This window comes from Cyrtonyx montezumae, unplaced genomic scaffold, assembly GCF_038088225.1.
Source record: "Cyrtonyx montezumae isolate F1298 unplaced genomic scaffold, pur_monq_1.0 scaffold_8, whole genome shotgun sequence".
Classification (NCBI taxonomy): domain Eukaryota; kingdom Metazoa; phylum Chordata; class Aves; order Galliformes; family Odontophoridae; genus Cyrtonyx; species Cyrtonyx montezumae.
Genome location: NW_027072089.1, coordinates 11,043,794 through 11,063,388, shown reverse-complemented (window position 1 = coordinate 11,063,388; position 19,595 = coordinate 11,043,794). Strand labels below are relative to the sequence as shown.

The 19,595-nt window shown below is 46.9% G+C and overlaps 1 protein-coding gene across 3 annotated transcripts in view; it reads left to right on the top strand.

Annotated features, from left to right (window-relative positions):
• The first annotated feature begins 625 nt into the window (after positions 1-625).
• ZHX2 (zinc fingers and homeoboxes 2) overlaps positions 626-19,595 on the top strand; it is a 64,390-nt gene continuing 45,420 nt past the window's right edge. The window contains exon 1 of one of the 3 annotated variants that reach the window (XM_065753667.1): positions 626-747. The gene's annotated coding sequence lies outside the window, so the exon portion shown is untranslated. Of the gene's footprint in view, positions 748-906; positions 1,005-1,229; positions 1,382-19,595 lie in introns of those variants that run through there. The other 2 variants (XM_065753668.1, XM_065753665.1) reach the window with 2 other exon arrangements.

Sequence of the window (19,595 nt, the reverse complement as noted above, 5' to 3'; positions counted from 1 at the left end):
TCCTTAACGCAGTGTTATTTCCAGGGCTGAACAGCTCCTGAAGAGTTAAAACAGACTCAGCGGTATTTATAAAAAAAAAAAAAAAGTGGAAATTCCTTTAAAAAAAAAAATCTCACGGGAAAACCCAGAGCACATAGAGCATCAGCGAAGCTCCGGAGCTCATCGCCGGGGTTCTCGCGTCCCTCCCACCCGCAGCCGTGTGCTCGGAGCCGGCCCGAGCAGCAGGCGGCCACGGAGCAACACATCCCGCCAGATAACGCCCGCTCCGATCGGGGTATCCCTGCGAGGAGATCTCTCTGACATTGCCTGGACACATCTACTTTCTGTTGAGCCGCAGGAACTCGGAGCTGCCACGCACTGTCACGGGACGCGGCCACGGCTGAGCCCTGGGAGCCGTCCTGATACCATCGGGCATCCCCGGGATGGATATGTCCGGAGCTTCGCAGAGCTCCCGGAGCTCCGGGGCTCTCTGCCGCCCGCAGTCCCGTTACCCAGAGCCGGCTGGTACCCAGCAGCGAGATGCGGCCGGTGAATTACTTCTTGTCACTGATCCGCTGAAGTAAAACAGAATAGCCCGGCTGCTGTCCGCTAAACCTCCTCGGTAGAAACGCAGAGACACGAGAGTTTAACGACAGTTTTAAATGGGAGATAGGATCCCCGGGATGCAGCAGTGCAGCACGGCTTGGAAACACGCAGCACCTCCCGCAAAGCCCCGACTGAGCCGCCCCCAAGCCCACCTCGCGCCGGGTGCGTCCCAAAGCTCCAGACACGCCGGGAGGGGCCGGCGGAGCCCACGCTCGGAGCACGGAGCGTGGGGTGTGGGGGGGGGGGGAGTGGGGGTGGGGGCGTGGGAAATCCGCGCGGCGGCCCCGGAGGAGGCGCTCCCGGGGGCTGTGGGGGGGGGGCACAGCCGCGCTCCCAACTTTCCGCCGCGCCGACAGACCCCGGCGGCCGCGCCGGCGGTGGTATCGTATGCAAATACGCAGGCTGACGTCAGAGATCATGTGGGTTTTGGCGTAGATCCCCGCCGATCGAGGGCTCCTCTTTTTTTTTTTTTTTTTTTTTTTTTTTTTTGTGAGTCCTTTTTTTTTTTTTTCCTGGCCTTTTTTTTATTATTATTATTATTTGGCTTTTTTTTTTTTCTTTCCTTTTTCCTTTTTTTTTTTTTTTTTCCCCTTCCTTAATTCCGCGGCGGGGCCGGGGCGGTGCGTACGTCCGCGCGTGGCGGCTGCCCGCGGGGCCGGCGCGGCGGGGGCGGGGGGCGCGGGGTCCCGCGGGCGCGGAGCTCTGCCGCGGCGGCGCGGAGCGGATCGGAACCGGGGGGGAACGCGGAGCTGCTCCGCTCCGCCCGGGACACGCGGTGCCGCCGCCCTGAGCGCAGGTAGGAAACTTCCCAGGCGGGGTTCCCCCCCCTCCACACACACACCCTCCCCCCCCCCCCCCCGCCCTTCTCCCTGCCCACACGCGCCACCGCCCCGGTCGCTCGCACCCAACTTTTCCTCCTGGATAAAGCGCTCCGCTCGCGGGACGCTGCGGGGCGAAATGGGGGGGGTGGGGGGGTTGTACCGAGAGGTGAGAGACAGGAGGGTGCCGGGAGGGGGGGTTGGAATGGGTTTTTTACATTTTGCTTCGCCGCAGCGCCGTGCCCCCCGCGCAGCCCTTCTCCGCGCTGCCCCGCGGATCGCAAGTTCGGGGAGAGGGGGGACGGCGGCAGGAGGCGGGGGGGGGGGGGGAAAAAAACATGTCTACGTTTGTCTATGTCGACATCAGCAACACAAAATATGGCGTCCGCTTTCGACAGGGCGTTACGTAGAGGCGAGCAGGGCGAATTTGTCGGGGCGGTGTGTAAAACGGAGCCGGCGGCTTCCAGGGAGGGGGAACAACAGCCGGAAAAAAAAAATGCAAAAGGCGTTTCGGAGGTGGTGGGGGGGGGGGGGGCAGGGGAGGCTACGGGACTCGGGCAGCGGGGTCCCGGGGCCGCCGCCGCTCCCCGCTCCCAGCGGCCGGAGTTGGTCGGGACCGGTCGCACCGCGATTCGGTGCGGTTGTATTACCTACCCCCTCCCTTCCCCCCCCCCCCCCCCCCCACGCACACACACGCGCACACACACACACGCACACATCGCGTCCCCTCTTTGCCCCGCGCGGAGCCCTCTGCCCGCGGCTGCCGGGGAGCAGAGCCGGCAGCGCGGAGCCGCCCGCCCCGCTGTATTCGCTGAAGTCTCTTGCTTGTGCCCCTGAACACGGGTTCGGGAGGTTTCGGCCTTGGGCGCGTTGCATCCGCTTATGTATAGATTTATTTCAGGATGGGGGGGTGTCCTTCCTTTGGCTTCAGTTTGTTTCCGAAACCGTCGCGCAAGTGTCTCTTATTTTTTAATTCACTCTGTTTGGGATGAGGGTGGAAGCGGAAGGCTCCAGTTCTGTCCTCTCTTTGCTGGGAATTAAACTTGGAAGTGCAGTTGGGACAGATGAAGAGCTCCACCTGCCCGGCACTGGGGTCTTTCTGCCCTTTAACTTTGTGCCCAGGAATCCCTCCAGCTGGGGGGTATCGCCCTAATTTTTTTGCTGCCTCCTGGGATTCCTCGAGCACCTCTCCAGTGGAGCATCGCCATTCCCACAAGCAGGTGCTGCTTTAAAGCCCATGGCATCCCCTGCGAAAGGGAACACAGAAAAAGATTTTGGGGTCAGAGTGCAGAAGGGGACAAAGCATCCAAAGGCATAGGGCTGGGGGGAAGAAGAGGTCTTGGAGGGTGGGACAGTGATGGGGTGCTGTGACTCCAGCAGCTGCTGCATGTGGGATCTGCTTGGAGCCATCCTGCAGCTAAGCCAGGGCTGTCAGCTGGGCAGACACAGTGTTTCCCACTTCTGAGTTTTCTGCCCCGTCCCAATTGAGCAGGAGTTTTGGCATGTCATTTAGAAATGACAGGAACGCCGGCAAAGTCCCTTTCCAAATCGGGGCTGAGAATTAAGATGTCAAATGCCTCTGTAATATTATTTTACAACCTAGGATTGTAAGTCACTGCTGCTCACTGCCTCGTCATCCAGCTCACCTATGAAGAGTTGTGTTCGCTTTAAAACTTTCATCTTTGGGCAGAGGTTGTTTCCCAGGCTGGAGCTGGTGCGGGTGGGAGCAGTGGGGCCCAGCTGTCCTCAGCAGAAACCCAGTGGGAAGATGGGAGCAGCCCGGGAAAGGGGGGACTTTGTTGTTTAAGAGGTATCTGTGACCGAAGTTCTTTGCTTCTGTGCTACATTTCTGTCCCCGTGAAGCTTTTCTCATGTAGATGTGGCTTCAGTCTGTAGGATGAGCTCAGCAGCCCTTTGAAACACAGAATTGCAAATGATCTCCTCACCAGTTCCAGCCAGCTAAGGGCCAGCAAGTTGGGACAGTATCAATGCTAAGAAGCCCATGCATTTCTAAAGTCATTGGCCAGTCCCTACTTTGCTTCGGAGTGTGTTCATCCCCTCAGGCTGCTGCAGAGATGAAGGGCCGCGAGCCCTTAGTCCTCTCCTCCCGATACCTGTGGTGAGCTCAGCCCCTGGATGTGCACAGCCTACAGTGCTCAGCCCAAAGTTCGTGTGATTACTCACCTCCATAAATGACGCTTCTCCTGCCTGGCCTCCACAAGAAGTTCTTTTGTCTGAGTTTTGTCCTGTGCTGTGGGTGTATGGGAGGAGGACGCTCCTTCAGCCGCTCTCTCTGCGAGTCCCGCAGATTTGCTTTTCTCTTGTCCCAGCTGCAAGCTGTGATTTCCAGTGTCTGTAGGAGCAATAACCCATTGCAGGAGACACCCCAAGCTGGCAGTGTCACGCTTTGATTTTTTTGTTTGTTTGGAAGGACTTTACTGTGTTTTTAGTAAAAGCCCCCAAAAGGAGAGCTGGTGTTAATTACAGCAGAGGCACTTTCTTCTTTTTACATTCTCAGACCAGTTTCAAACTGCAGCAGACTGGACTACAGAACCCAGCAGGTTTAGCTCACACTCATACAAAACAAAGCATTTATGCCAGGCATGACATCACTGTGTGTGCATGTGCGACATCCTCTGCTGTTATTCCTTTTACTCTGCTCTAACTGGGATGACCCTCAGAGATCATGCTTACAGGCTCTTGTGGTTGGGATCTTGTGACCCATATTTCTGTGCATCCACTTAAGGAATGAAAACAGCCACAGAGAATAAATAAAAATAGTATTTTGATTGTAATTTGGTTAGAAATGGACATGATCTCAAGTGAATTCCCTGAGATTTTGCCATGTCTGTCACGTGGCGGTAGAACTGCATTTACTTTTTATGTGGAGAGTGTAATTTTAGTTTAACTTGAGGTATAACTGTAATCCAGAGTGAGTGACCTTTCCCTGACGGTGACTGTGAACCCAGTGCTGTGGCATGCACATAGAATCACAGCATCACAGAACTGTAGAGGTTGGAAGGGAGCGCTGGAGATCATTGAGTCCAACCCCCTGTCAAAGCAGGTACCGTGCAGGTGGCACAGGTAGGTGTCCAGACAGGTCTTGAGTATTTCTGTGGAAGGAGACGCCTTGACCTTTCTGGGCAACTTGTTCCAGTGCTCCGTCACCCTTACTTTGAAGAAATTCCTTAAATTTCTGTGTCTAGTAGTCCAAGTAGGTAATAAACAAAATGAGGCATTAAAGGCTTCAACTACATCCATTAAAATAATTCCTGGTCCTCTGTCAAGGTATGTGTATGTGCGTCATGTCGGCTGGAACTCATCTGTGCGGTGTTACTGTGTGTAGATCTGCAGTTTACTGGTAGTGCTGGTGTTGTGTCGTCAGAGATCAGTAGCAAGTTTTAGGTTCTTATGTAGAAGCTGCAAGAGCCGTTGGTTCCCAGAACATTGCAGGTACTTCTAACACACAGTAGTGCTTGTTGGTGTGGAGCCCCAGATGGAATGGCATGAACTCTTGGGCAAGATGAAGTCAAATGACTTTGATTCCAGCATTGTTGTCCTAAGAGAGTTCAGGAATCACCATTTCAGCCCCCTTTCCAAAAATGCTGTGGCTTTACACAGCATGAGGTTGTGTTGGTCTGGTTTTTCAGTTTTGTTTGTTTTGTATATAAAAAAAGAGACACTTCTGTTGTTTCCAGAAGCACTGTGGTTTCTGAGTTGGGACAGTGCACTCAGCAAGCTATTCTTTGGAAATGAGAGACCCCCAGAATGGTTCTGAAACAAAACCTGAGGTCTTGGTTTGACTGCAGAATTTCTTGCTTTACATAAACCAGCGCCACAGGCACGAGAGAACTGGTCTGACCTGAAGATGTGGGATCTCTGGGTTAGATGTATAAAGTGGTTTGGGATACTGAGCACTGAAAAATCCTCAGCTGTTTTTTTTTTTTTTTTTTTGTTATTGTTGTTACTGAGCATAGGAAGAATAGCACAGATAAGCAGAGGAGGTTTTGCCGTTGGTTTTGGCATTGGTGAACGGGAGGGAACTTGTAGGAAGTCCTCCTGGGTGTCCTTGGAGGTTTTCTACATAGGCGTGTATGAGGCACTGAGGGACATGGCTTAGTGGGCATGGTCACGAAGGGTTAACAGTTGGACTAGGTGCACCTCATGTGAATTTATTGATCATGGGTTTGTCCACCCAAATCCGTTCACGGTTTTGATGAGCTGCATCAGCAGAAGCACTGGTAGGACGTGACCTGTACTGTGTCTGTGGCACTACAGAAGACACTAAGTAATACATTTTATTAAGTATTTATATACAAATATATATGCATACATATAAAACATTTATCATTTCGATGATGTGATTTATGATGTCGTCCCATCTGGCACCAATGGCAGGGAGAATTAACTTCACGTCAACAGAGAGGGAGGTGAGTTGGGAACTCCCCCAGATAGTTTCTGTGCCCAGGGTCACCTACTGTGGGCCTGGAATCTTGGTTTTCCTTCTCCATTTTTCTCCCAGTTTTCCTCTCCTGACCTTATTTCTCCTCTTAAATACTAAATGCTTTTTAAACTTGAAAGCTCGAGTTACCTGTAGATTTTGGCATCTCTTTTGTTGTTGTTAATTGTCTATTGTTTCCACAGTTCTCTAGTAAGTGCTTACTGTGTATTTGACTTGCTGGAGAAAAAAAAAATAATGAGATTTTCTTGCTTAGACGTCAGTGACCATAACCCCTCAAGTTCAGGATTATTTCACCTCTTGTGCAGTCTGATGAGTAGAGGAAGAAGCCAGAAACCCGTGGGTATCTCTTACACAGAGCTGAATAGGAAATAGCTATGATTCATTTATTTTTACATAGAATCTTTTGATTTTTCTACCTAAATAACACTGGTGAAGCTGGTTCTGAACTGAAGGCACTGTTCAGAGGGGTTCAGTAAAACACCAGTAATCTCAAGAAGTCTGTGCCCCATCTCTGTGCCTCTAACCTATGTTCCCTTTTCTCCCTCTCCCAAGTTCTTGAGATTTTTTTTTTGTATCTCTCAACCTAATTTCATGCTTATTAGTTTCAGTTACTTTATGTTACACTTCATTCAGACAACAAAAGTGGGAAAATACTCATTCTTGAAAAAAGGAAAACTATTTGCGGGAAGAAAATCCAAGCAGAACCAGCTCAAAGCAGCGAGGTTTTTGGGTTTGGGGCTCTTGGCCAGGATGCTGGGCAGAAGCAGAGAGCTGTGGCATGTCCCACTCCCAAAAGTACTGCCTTGCTGGGGAGCACTGCTGATTCGCTCTCACATGAAATAAAGGAAATTCCTGATGGTTGCAGACTGAAGTGTTTTTGACAAGATGCCTTCCCCATCCCTCTTTCTGCCTCCCACCTCCAAAGCAAATATGTTTTGTTGTTGTATTTTTTTCAGTATTCTTTTCAGCACAAACTGTCAGGCGTAGCAGGGAGTTTTTGCCTGTCTTTTGTCTCCTCAAAAAGTGATGCATTTAAATGATATGCTCAGAGCATGCTGCTGTTATAGGCTCTGGTGCCTGTTGTCCTCCACGCTGCATTACAGTTTCCTTGAGAACTAGGGAAGCTCAGCCCAAGGCAGAGACACCGTTCTTTGTCCTGCATCCCTTCCCTTGTCCCTGCTGGGCATTCCTGTGGCATTTCCTGCAGCCACACTGCCGATGCCGTTTGTCATTACTGTCACATGGCACAGCTTTTCTTTGGGAAGTCAGTGGTGACAAGATGTTGGAAAAGCATCATGTGGGGTTTCTGTGCCAGAGATGGTGTCTGGCTGGGCTGCTGAGTGTGGGGCTGCTGCTTGCTGGGGACCTGTGGGATTGTGTTCAGCTGACAGTAGGCAGCTAGAGTGATGAGGAATCACAGAATGGCTCGGATTGGAAAGGATTTCAAAACCCACCCTGTTCCATCCCCCTGCCTTATGCTCATTGCCCCTCACCAGCTCAGGCTGCCCAGGACCCCATCCAACCTGACCTTGAACGTCTCCAGGGATGGGGTACCCACAGCTGCCCTGGGCAGCCTGTGCCAGAGCCTCACTACCCTCTCAGTGAATAATTTACTTTGAACATCAAACCTGATTTCCCCCTTTTAGTTTAAAACTGTTTCCATATCAGACCATGCAAAAAGTCAGTCCTCCTCCTGCTTGTGAGCTCCCTTCAAGTACTGGAAGAGCAGTGTGTTTGGAGGGAACTATTTTCTCCAACTACCCTTTCACGACATCTTTTTGTTTGGAGTTAGAGCATCCTTGTAGTTTTACCATCACTCAGAACAGTTTGTGCCTTTCTTGTCTGCAGATCTGCCAGCATCCTGTCTGTGTGCATATAGTTAACTTGGGATAGGGGTGGTTTGAGAAATACTGCTTAAGGCAACATAAGTTTCAAAATCCACAGTTAAGCAGATATATAAAAAAAAAATCTTAGCTCTCTCTGAAGTGTTTTGCTTACAAGCCTAAATGTTCTCGAGGTGCCTTAAATTCTGCTTGTATGTCCTGTTATGTTGGTATCCTAGTGTTTACCTCAATGCACCTTATTTTCCTACTTCTCTACAGTAGGAAAACACCTCTGGGGAGGCAGCAGGGCTGTCTGAAGCCCAGTGGGAGGCTGGGCTGTGCCGGCTGTGACTGCTGCCCCAGGGTCTGTGCCCCTTGGTGCCACACGCCTGCAGAGCCTGTGAGCCCCCGGTGCATGTCTGAGCCAGAGAGCGGTGTCGCAAGGCATTACTTATGCTGAGCAGAGCATGCATTAGCACCAGCCCCATCTCTTCTGACTTAGATGATCAGAGCACTGAATTTCTGGGTTTAAACTTCATCTTCTGAAATCTGAATGCCTCTTCTTTTGCTCCACTTTTGCTCCTTTGTAAATGGACGCTCTTTTCTCTGTAAGGCACTCAGGAGCCCCATAGGGTACTAGAGAATGGGAGCTCTCTGCCAGTTGCAACAGCTCCAGCTCCCAACCAAGCTGAGTGCACATTGCTGCAAAATCTCAAGGGGACGCGTGTGCTCACACACACACACACACATATAATTCCACCTACCAAAAGACGGCTACATTTTACTGTGCCACGTCTTTCAGTGAATGATCTGTTCAGTGGCATTCTGCTTCTGTGCTGGGGAAGCCATGCCAAGGGAAAACCTTTTCTCAGAGGGCAGTGAGACTCTGGCACAGGCTGCCCAGATCTGTTGTGGGTTCCTGGAGCACCTGGAGGTGCTCAAAGCCAGGTTGAATGGGGCCCTGGGCAGCCTGATGTGGTGGGGGGCATCCAGCCCACAGCAGGAGGTTTGAACTTAGTGCTAGTTAAGGTTCCTTCCAACCTAAGCCATTCTGTTATTCTGTGGTGCTTGGTGGAATGAGAGACCTGCTTGGTAATGCACTATTAAATAGGCAGATCCCCACTGAAGATACGTGAATTGCATTGCAAGGGGGGTATTGGGTGTTTAATGCCAGTAGTATTGCCTCCAGGGATTGGTGTTGTTGCAGTAAAGGTATGTGGTACTTCATGGCAAAGGGTTTTGCAGCTGTTTGCAGGGTGCTCTATTTGCAGAGGTAGCGGGGGACGAGTCGGGATGGGAATAGCATCCATCTCTGCCACCCATCTGACCTTTTGGATGTTTTGTGTGCAGTGGGACAAGGTGTAGTTTGCTGTGTTTTGGAGAGGATGCATTTGCACAGGAAACCACTTCATAGTGGACTGTTAAATCTGTATGCATTTAAATTTATTTTCAGGGGCAGTGGTGGGGCATTGGAACAAGCTGCCCAGGGGAGTGGTGGAATCATCATCATGGGAGGTGTTAGGGAACATGGAGATGTGGCTCAGAGGGTCATGGTTTGGTGGGCATGGTGGGGGTCAGGCTGATGGGGTTGATGGTTGGACTTAAGAGGTCTTTTCCAGCCTTAACAAGTCTGTGATTCTGCAGCCAAAGGTTGCAGTTTGATCATCTGTTTCCCTTTGCTGCCTTGGACACAGTTGTGTCCTTCCCCATTGCCTCTCCCTGTTGTAGCCCAAATGGAGGACCCTTTCTTGCCTCCCTTTCATACACGGCAGAGGAAAGGGTTGTGATTTGCTCTGGTTCAGTCCGTGAATAAGCATCTTGAAGCATTGCTCACCTTCTCTGCATCCACTTGGCTTGGCTTGCATGGCACCTTGTTGAATTTTTAGCTGGTCCTTGGGTGTTCTTCATGCCTGCTGGGTGTTTAAAAATCAGTTGAAAAAACACTCAAAAAGTTGGAATCAGCTCATTTTAACACACACTTTGTGTTGAAATTTCACAACGCAGCTATCAGAGGAGGAAAAATATCAAGAATCTTGATACTTTCTTATTTTTTATATGAAAGAGACAACTAAGGTAGGAAGCTGATAAAGTAACATTTGCAATTTGGGTGTATATTTTCAGTCATAACCTTTTTTGCCTTGTCAGCGGTTTTAAAATATCTGTTCTTGAATTATGTAAAACATCTGGTATGAGGGTGAGGAAAAGCTCAATGCACATCTGGGTTTGGTGGGATTCTTCATTCATGAAGTTTCATCCTTAAAATGATTCCAGTAGTTTGCGGTGCTGAAGTCTTTAAATCAAGGTTTATAATGGCTTTAAGGTGCTCCCCAGTTAAAGCATGAAGGAAGGTTGCTTCCTATGGGTTTTAAAAGGAAGCACTGAACATTTATTGCTAGTTATGTAGTTTTTATTATGTGTACATAGTAATATTTTTTTCAAGGCGTGTTTGGTAAATGACGGCTTTTAATCAAGTTACAGAATAAAATAATTGCTTCAAATTGGATGTAATTAACCCTTATTTTATAGGTCTTCACACAGTGATGATCTTTTGAGGCCACCCTTGATCTGCATTGAAACTAAGCAGGCAGAGTCTTGTCTGAAGGCAAGCAAAGCAAAGGACCAGTTTGCTTAGAAACTAGCAAGCATCATGCCAGGAGGTTCTCATCCAAAAGCACACGTTTTGGGTGAAAGCAGGGTGTGAGGACAGGGGAGCCTTTAGTCTCTCCAGTGGGTACCTACAGATGTATCAGGCAAATCATTTAAAGAAAGGTCCCAGTGCTACAGTTGTATTGACTTCCAGCACTGTTTAGCAACTCTGAGGGGCAGTATGAAGATTATAGTTTTTCAATTAAGCTTTCTTTTTCCTTTATTTTTTTTTTTACCTGGACACACTTTTTGGGATACTGGTCTCCTCACCTTGGTGTAGCACCAGGGCAGCAGTGTGGCTCCTCTGCAGCAGCTTTGATCCCTGGGACCTGGCACAAAGGGGCCAGCCTGTAGAGGGGCTGGGTGCAGCTCAGCTGGGGGCCTTCCACCCATCTCCAGGGTGCTGTCCTGCTGTGGAGGATCTGATAAAAGGATCAAGCTGTTCCTTCACATTATCACACTGTAGTGAGTGGGCAAACACTGCTGTTCTCATCTTGCCTTTACCTCTGAGATCACCAGCAGCTGTTTCATTAACTATTAATGGCCTGCTCATTAATGCTGTAAAAGGCTACGACCAATCTTGCAAATTTTCTGGACTCTTCCCCTGAAATATTTATGACTTGCTCGCTGTGCAAAAGGGCAGGAGCAACAGCAGTGAACATGCCTCCGAGTTTTGTTGAGCATTATTAAAGAGCTCATGAATATGAAGAAGCTGGCAGCTTCTCTCTTTTTTTTGGCTTTCCAAGCTCGCCCCGTGTCTGGCTGCAGTGGCACAGGCTGCTCATAGCATGCGCTTGCTGCAGCACTGCTGGCTCAGTTGCTCCCTCGGTGCCCATAACTCCAGGCAACACAGCAGCTTCATAGCCAGGCTGACCCATTCTAGTGACTGCTCTTAAGAGTTTTGGCTGCTTTGCTTATGATCTGTAGGTCCTGGAGTGCTTTTTTTGTACCCTACAAAATCCAAGGTGTAAAAGTTACATCCAGAGGAGGTTATGTTACTTTTGCTTAATAGATGGGGAAACTGAGGCACAAACATTGACCTGTTTCTAACCAAGCAATTTGAAGCTAGCAGAAGATGGAAATGTTTTTGCCAAAACTGTCATGGTATTTTTGATCAAAGTCTGGTTAGTGTGAAAGAGGGAGTGTTCAGGCCAGGGAATATTAGCAGTCTTCTGTGTGCTTTGATGAGTTCTGTTGCAAGCAACCCGAGCTTGGTGTCAGGTGACCTTATATCTCCTGCTTTCTCCCACTGCTTTTTTCTGCTTGGGTTTAATGTGTCATGCAGCCGTTGGGAGACTGAGATCCTCATGCCACGCCCCCAGCAAGTGCTGAATCCCTTTGCAACCACTCCTAGTGTAGGTGCTTTAATCACTATTTCTCTTCTTGAGCTTGGAGCCTGATCTGATAATTCAGCTCAGAAACAGACTGTGTCAAGCCTGGTTCAGGGAATCTGTAAGTCTTACAGAGGCACAGGCTGGGAAAAGTTCAGTTCTGGAGCCACTCACGATGGATTCTTGACTCTTTGTAGGTGGAGGATTAGGTAGTATGTCCCTGAATGTTGTCATCATGGCCAGGTTGACTGGGGCCCTGGGCAACCTGATTGTGCCTGATTTAGTGATCATCTACTCTGCCTGTGGCAGGGGGATTGGGACTAGATGATCTTTGAGGTCCCTTCCAACCCAAGTCACTCCGTGATTCTGTGCTTCTGTGGTTCTTGATTCTGTGAATAGAAGGGTGGTGAAACAGAGCCAAGAGCCCCACAAGGATCACCAAGCCTGCTTAGAAACTGCTGCTCTCATTCCCATCCCATGCCAGACTAGGCTTCTACATGATCAGACAGATGGGCACTGAACAGTGCTTTCCCTGTGAAGATGCCAGTTGTTCTGGCTTCACCGGTACCAAGAAGCAGGAGGAAAATTATTGTATCAGGATTTTGAAGATAAAATGGTCTTCCTGTCACTTACATATACCAGCAGTAAGGAGCCTGTCCGCTAAATCCCAACTGCATTCAGGTGGTGGTGTGCCAGACACAATAGAATCTGTATTTCTTTCCCACAGACATCTGCATAGCAAACACTGGAGTAAATAGATGTGTATGCTTTTCTTTTTCTCTTTTTTTTTTTTTTTTGTAAAGAGATAACTAGGCTTTAAAGAGAACAGGTATGTGTTATGGACTGGCTTTTTTTAAAGTGTGATTTCAGGAGTGTGAAGTGGTCTGCACACAAAGTTTAACGTCTTTTCCACATGCAGCTGCCCTTTAAAGTAAAAAGCCTCCAGAGTGTTCAGAAGATGGAGTGTGTCAGGAACAAGCAGCTAGTAGTGCTCTGCAAGCTTCTGTACTTGCTGGTAATGCTGGAGTGGAGCAAAGTGGCAAAACAGATCAGTGTCAGGAGCTCTCCCTGGTAGAATTTTATTATTTTTATAGAATATCAGTTCAGTTATCCCACATCACATCAAAGTACCTTTGGTTGCTTTCCTGAAGCTGTTACCTCTAGCTGATGAAGCAGAGTTTAAGTGGGTCTGGGTCAGAATTTCAAAATCCTGTCCTTCAACAAAGTTGTCTTTAAGGGTTTAGCTTAACACCTTAATTTTATACTGTGAGAATAAATTGAGGAGCCTGCTTAGGTAGCCTAGTGGTAAGTATAACTTGGTGGTAGCACGTGGTCATATCATGCCCTGTGTGGGACTCCACACTGTTCTCCAGGAGAATCCCAGAGGTATGCTTAGTGTAGCTCGGGTTTGCCCTCAAAAGCAGGGTAATTTTCTTTCAGGAAGACTTCTGGGATTGTGTTGCTGGTAGAATAGCATCCAGATCATGAGTGACTCTTGTCTCCGTATTGAAGCAATTCCTCCACAAGCTGAAAAATGGGTACAAGCAAAAAACTGGGTCCCTGCCCTTTTGCTGGCAGATTTCTTCCAAGGACAGTTGCAGTGGAGGCTATGGAGAACATCCTAATGTTTTTTCAGTTGTCCGTTGTGCCATTACTTCTGCTTTCATAGTGCTGTTCCACAAGATGCCTTGTGGTTCTCTCATCTCACCAAGGGCATGAAGCTCCTCGTGTAAGTTTGGACAGTGTTTTCTTCTTCCTTGGTGGTTAGAAAGGAGTAAGACCAAATCAGATCCTATTAGTACTCTCTCAGTTTGGGTTTCAATCACAGGTGAGGGATGTTGCAAAATTCTGAGCAGAGCGAAACCCAGTATAGTTTGAAACATTACGGACAGCATCCTGTCAGAAACATCAGAGATCAAGTATCAGTGATGTGAGAAAGCACAACAGATCAAGTAAGTAGAAACTTAACGGTGTCCTACAAAATAACTGAAAGAAAGTTTCTTTGGAGAAATATAAGCTTTTGGTTCTTGGTGTTGTAGCTTGAAGAGCTGCCAGACAGAGAATTTCCAGATGCATCTCTTGCATGCTGCTGAGCTGCGTGGGACACTTAAAAGGAAATGTGCATATGTTTGCGCTCTTTGGCAGATTCGTGATTTCAGCACTTTCAGGCTGAAGACTGGACCATGCTTTGCAGGATGCTGGAACTCATTAGTCATCTTTCTTTCTTTTCTTTTTTTTTTTTTTTTTACCACTATATTCCTGTCATGTCCTGTCAGGATGAAAACCATTGCCCCTCTTTTCAGATCATGGTTTCTGAAGTGTAGTCATCTCAGTGATCGGTGGAGTACCAGTGGGTCAATGGGCATGGTGATGATAGGTCGATGGTTGAAGTAGATGATCTCAGTGGTCTTTTCCAACCTTAATGATTCTGTAATTTTAATGGGACTTATGAGTCTCCAGCATTTTTTATAAGGAAGAGCTGTTCTTTAGCCATATCCGTGGTTGTGTTGTGGTGCTGGGTTTTGGAGTGTGAGCTTGCATTTTTGTGACACTTACTGTGCATTTAGGTTGGTGGGTACTCCAACAAGCGGTCACTTTGGGAGGTGGGAAATTCTGGTTCAGGTAAATGTTAACTGATCCTAAGTGAAGAGGAAGAAGGGACAAAACCAGCCACATAGTTACAGGTTTTAGTGTAGAAATGTGGGAAATGGCCACCTGGCTGAAAACAGTGGGTCCTAGTTAAGTCTGGGATGAAGCTGGCCCTAAGGTATTTTAATCATCCTTTGAAAAAAGGGTAGATGTTTCACTGAGTTACATGGTTTAGTGGTATAGTGGTGGTGGGACGATGGTTGGACTAGATGATCTTGGTGGTCTTTCCAACCTCTGTGATTCTATTAAAAGGTTGGCTTCTCTTATTTGTCACTGATGCTGTTCACTTGTAATGCCTGCCTTAGCTTCAAGAATGCTTACATGGTTAGATTCCCTCTGCGCAGTTGAGGAGTGTACAAGTTGTGAGCATTACAGTTTCACCCAGGCTGCCAATCCTCTCCCCAAACAGCACTAACCTAGAGTTTGCCTATCAGTGAGGTCTATCCTATTCCCTTTTTTAGTAAAACCTTTTATTTCACACCTGCTTTATCTGGCAGTCCTATGAACAGTTGAGCTATTTGAGAGTCACAAGGGCTGAATTTTTGTATTTTGTAAAACAAAGGTTGTAATGTGTGCTGGAAAGTTATACTGCATCAAGTTTTCTTCTGAAAATAGCTTGGGGTTAAGTCATGCCTACACTGCAGACTTCTGCCAGCAAGGCTGTACTGGCCAAAAGCACGAAGAGGTGTTATTCCTGAGTGACACATGCATGTTGGCATGGCCCCAAGGAGAGGCCTGCTTACACTGGGAAAAACCACCCTTCCTCAGTCCTGCAAGGTCATTTTGCTGTGCTTTTGTAGGGGGTGGGCTTTCTGCATTGGCTCCATCTACCACATAGTATTTTACTGGTGTGATGGAGATAACTTATCTGCTGCTGAGGTGCTTCTTGTGTTGTGATATTCCTATAATTGTGATGTTCCTATAATTTTTAAAGAAGTGCTTTCACAGTCTCCTCCATAACAAAGAGGGAAAAGCCACAGTTCAGTGTTGTGTGCCCCCTTCGGTCAGCTCTCTTTGTGGGGCTGGTTTTGATGTCTCTCTGGGACAGGACACAGCAGCTGTTACTCTGGCTGTGTGTGATTTAATACTGGATAGTGTTGCAAGATCCAAAAATAAAAAGAAGGAGAATATGTGGACAGAGGAAACAAAGTAGCAGTTTACCTCTTGGACAGAGCATCTCTCTTCCCTCTTCCCAGCACGGCTCTGCCCTCCTGGTTCTGAAAGTCCAATGACTTGTTATTCAAGTAGCTTGGTTTCTCAGTATGCTATAGGAGGCACTGATTTCCAGATGGTCCCTAAAGATGGGCAGCTAAGGCTACACCAGACTTGCAGGTCTCTTATTCATCTGTTTATACATTTGGAGTTACCTTTGGCAAAGCTGGTTCAATAGTTCAGTCGTTCAGCATTACCCTATTAAGTCTCAGATCAGATAACAGTTTATTGAGATATGATTGTTAAGAGGAAAACATCAAGATCGCCTGCTTGGCCTCTGTGGGGAATGTGTACTCTGACTTGAAGTAAATCTGTGGTAAGGTGATGATTTTGGCATGTTTTTCTCTCAAAGTAGGAACGGGAACTGTGTCCTCTTTGAATCAGTCTTTCTTCCCCATCCAGTGAAAATCATTATTTATTCTTCTTGCAAACTGGGCCCTAAAATGATTTTGCTAAAGCAAGAGCCAGCCAAAATGCAAAGGTGTTGTGGAGGAGCTGAGCCCAAAATGCTTAAATGTGACTGCTTTACCATGTATATGCCACTGCTGAACTCGTACACCTCGCTTTCCAGGGTCTGATGCCCTCATGTTTAGCTAGTCCGTAATCACATCTCATTTCCCTGTTCTCCCTTTTCTATACTTCCTGCTGCCAGGAACTCTCTCATACTGGAGAGTTTCATACCAGCATCCCAGTGCTTAAGAGCAATGCTCACTGTTTTTACCTGCTTATATATATATAATTAGTCTAAACACTAAAGAAAAAAAAAGTCAATGAGCAAAGTATTTAAATTAATATGCAGTCATTGTAACTGATATCAGGGCACAGGAATGCAAACAAGCCAGTGTGTGGCTTGGTGCTTTTAGCTCCTGACCCTCTGTCTTGTTTTTAATTTTGAGCACAGGAAGGGGCCAATATATGACCATATGCTTACAAAATGCTGGTTGCAAATGCCTTCCAAACACTGTTGTCACAGTAATGATATGTCATGTATGTGTCACATTTTATCACGTTGTGAATGTATTCATGTGACCACAAACCTTACTGTGTTTTCTTGTCCTATTCTTTGCCATCAGTAACAAGAATATTTTTTTCCCCAGAGAATTTTTGAGTAAATTGAAAATGTTATGTGACTTCGTTCAGTATCGGTGGAAAATTCATACTTAGGGAAATTCACAAGGATATTGTAAGGAAAGTGTTAAGCATGTGCTTAAGTGTCATTGCTGTTGATCAAGTGTGCACTTACACCTTAGGAGCTATTGCTTCTTTCTAAGCTTTGGTCTTAATGCAGGTTCTGAAAGGAGAATTGATCTCCACTTGTAAGGTTGTAAAGACGGAAGTGCACTTTGAGAGGAGGAACAATCAGCCAGAGCTGATGTGGGTATTACCATGAACATTATCTTGCCTGTACCTTTTCATTTTCCAAAGATAAGATCCTTTCAGCATGATCTAAAGATTCCTTCAATTTCCAAAAACCAGAAAAATTTCTCCCCTTGTGATTTGTTTTCCCTTATTTCTCTTGTCATGTAATCGCCTTCACATACTTTTAACAAGGTTTTGAAGTTAACACCGCTTTGAGGCAGAAATATCTAGGCCAAAGAGGTTCACACCTCTCTGGTGTGAGCGAGTTCTTGTGATTTTTGGGGAGGGAGGTCTTGTGATCAGGACACAGAGGAGCAGGCAGTCGAGGCTCCAGGTCCAGATTCGATCTCTGTGGCTTCTCTCCTGTGAGCCTTTGGCAAATGCAAGAATAATGCAAACTGCATATAACAATCTTTAAAATAGATCTCCCTTGGGGAGAGTGTGGATTAATTAACATTTCAGAGGCGCTTTGAGTTCCTTTGATAGGTATTGCAGTAATGCAGAAGGGGTTTTTTCTTCTTGCTAGACGTAGGCTGTCTAAAGGACAGATTTTAATGATGTTGGTTTACCTCCTAAGAGCTCCTTTTTAAATGGAAGACAGTATAACTTCTTATGTATGTACCAATATGAGGTTTTACTTTCAGTGTTGAAAGCCAAATAGAAAAAGAAAATACACAGTGCCTTGACCAAGACTGGATCTGGTAACTCCGCATCACGGAGGCTCATGCTGATAATTTGCCAGTAGCCTCAGGGCTCTGATAGCAATTTGCCAGATGCTATACTGAGCCTAATTTGCATCTGTATTTACTTAAATGCTTTAATTAAAATTATATGCACCAAACTAAGGTAGATCAGAAGCACTGCCTGGTATTTGTTGGCATTCCACGACAGTAAAGCTTTACCTTGGTTGATGCTTATAGACAGTGTATTTTGACAGGACTTGGAGAGACCTTATACTTCCAGCAATACGTTCTGCATTTATTTTAGTACCAGAGGGGATTTGAGCATCTTGATTCTAGTGATGAAATCTGGTCCATAGATACTCTAGGTTTCAGGCAGTGCTATGTAGTCATGATTTATAGTTTCTTGCAATCCATATCTGCTTTGTCACACGTGTAAAATGTGAAACCCCTCTGAGGATAGTAGGAAAACATTTGAAATACAGCTTCCACCAAGAATAAAATATCTGAGCACTGTTCATCTCTGAGCAGAGTATTACAGACAATAATAAGGGCTCTGCATAAAGGGATTTCTATGCTCAACTGGGGCCTGGTCATTTCAGTGGCTTATGTGAGAGTTTGTGGCAGAGTTAGGATCAAGTCTGTAGAGACAGTAAGACTTTTGCACAGACCCTCGCATTTAATCTGGAAAATACTAGCACATAAGTACAAATAAAGCGTGAGTTATGTTTAATCTGAGCAGTTTGCACTGAGGCAACAGTGGTTACTCTGGGGCTCACCCTGGCCACTGTCACTGCTGCTCCATAATTACTGGGAATTCATCACAGAGTATCACAAGGAGACAATTTGTGAGGCAAACTTGTGCTATGCCAGATACTTCCAAACCACCATTTCCTGCACTGAGGCACAATATCTGTATGAATCTGAGCACAGTATTTGCATGTTAGTTGTCTCTGAACCTGGCTTAAGAAAGTCTGCCCAAGTTCCACCAGTGCCTGCACCTAACATTGACTCATTTGCCTTACAGCTCTGCCAAAGACAGCCACCCCACGTACAGTGACTTGCCTTGGAACAGGCGGCCAAAAGCTACTTATTGAAATCCACATGCAGGAGCACAAGCATAAAAAGCATTGTGTTTGTTGCAGAGTTGCCTTAATATTTAAATACGAAGGCCATAGGCAAGCAGATAAGGGTGTGGGGTATATAGGGTGGTGAGGAGTGGCCAAGCCTGTGGCCACCAGAGCTGGGAGCTGGGGTTTTGAGGGAACATGGCCAGGCAGTACTTTGTGCTGTTGGCACATGGGGACTTTAATGTAGACATGTGTGCAGTGAAGCCAGATTTCCAGTCAGCCTTGCTTTACTTTGTCTGTAGTAAGGAGATTAGAGTACTTCCCACATTAATCCAAATTAAATACACTGTGGTGGTGGATTGCTGATAATTGACAGGAAAGTGGTGGAAGCAGCTGAGATAGAGCAGTCCTACACATCTGTGTAGAGGTGTGTTATGGTTTTATGCAAAGGTGGAGCTGGACTGTGTTGGTCACTCAGTGTTGCTCGTGGTTGAAAGGAGCTGACAGAGGAGCACCAGGCTGGAGAGGTTTCTTTGGAAGCCACGACATCTCTCCAGTTTTAAAACTCACCAGTAGTGCTTTGAGTTTTCCCAGTGCTGTGAGCTGGTCTTTAATCAGTCAGCCTTGTCACAACCTGTACGTATTTTAAGAATTGTGCCAACTGTTACTGCTGCGGGGATACATGGAGATCTGGCAGAGAGTAGCCTGGCCTAGTTTTTACAGCACAGCTAGGAAGACGTTTTAGTATCCCTGTTCAATGTGATTCTCCCCAGCCCAATTTTTAAAGGCATTTTCTTCGAAAGATTGCAAAGCTTCAAGCAGTCAATTAATAACAGCGAAAAGTAGAAGTCTGGATATAATCCAGCAACAATTCTGCAATTAGCAGTGTATTAGAAGCCGCACTTGAGCTTGAGTGGGGCATGGCTTGGCAGGGAGCAGAAAGGTGGCTGGCCCAGGATG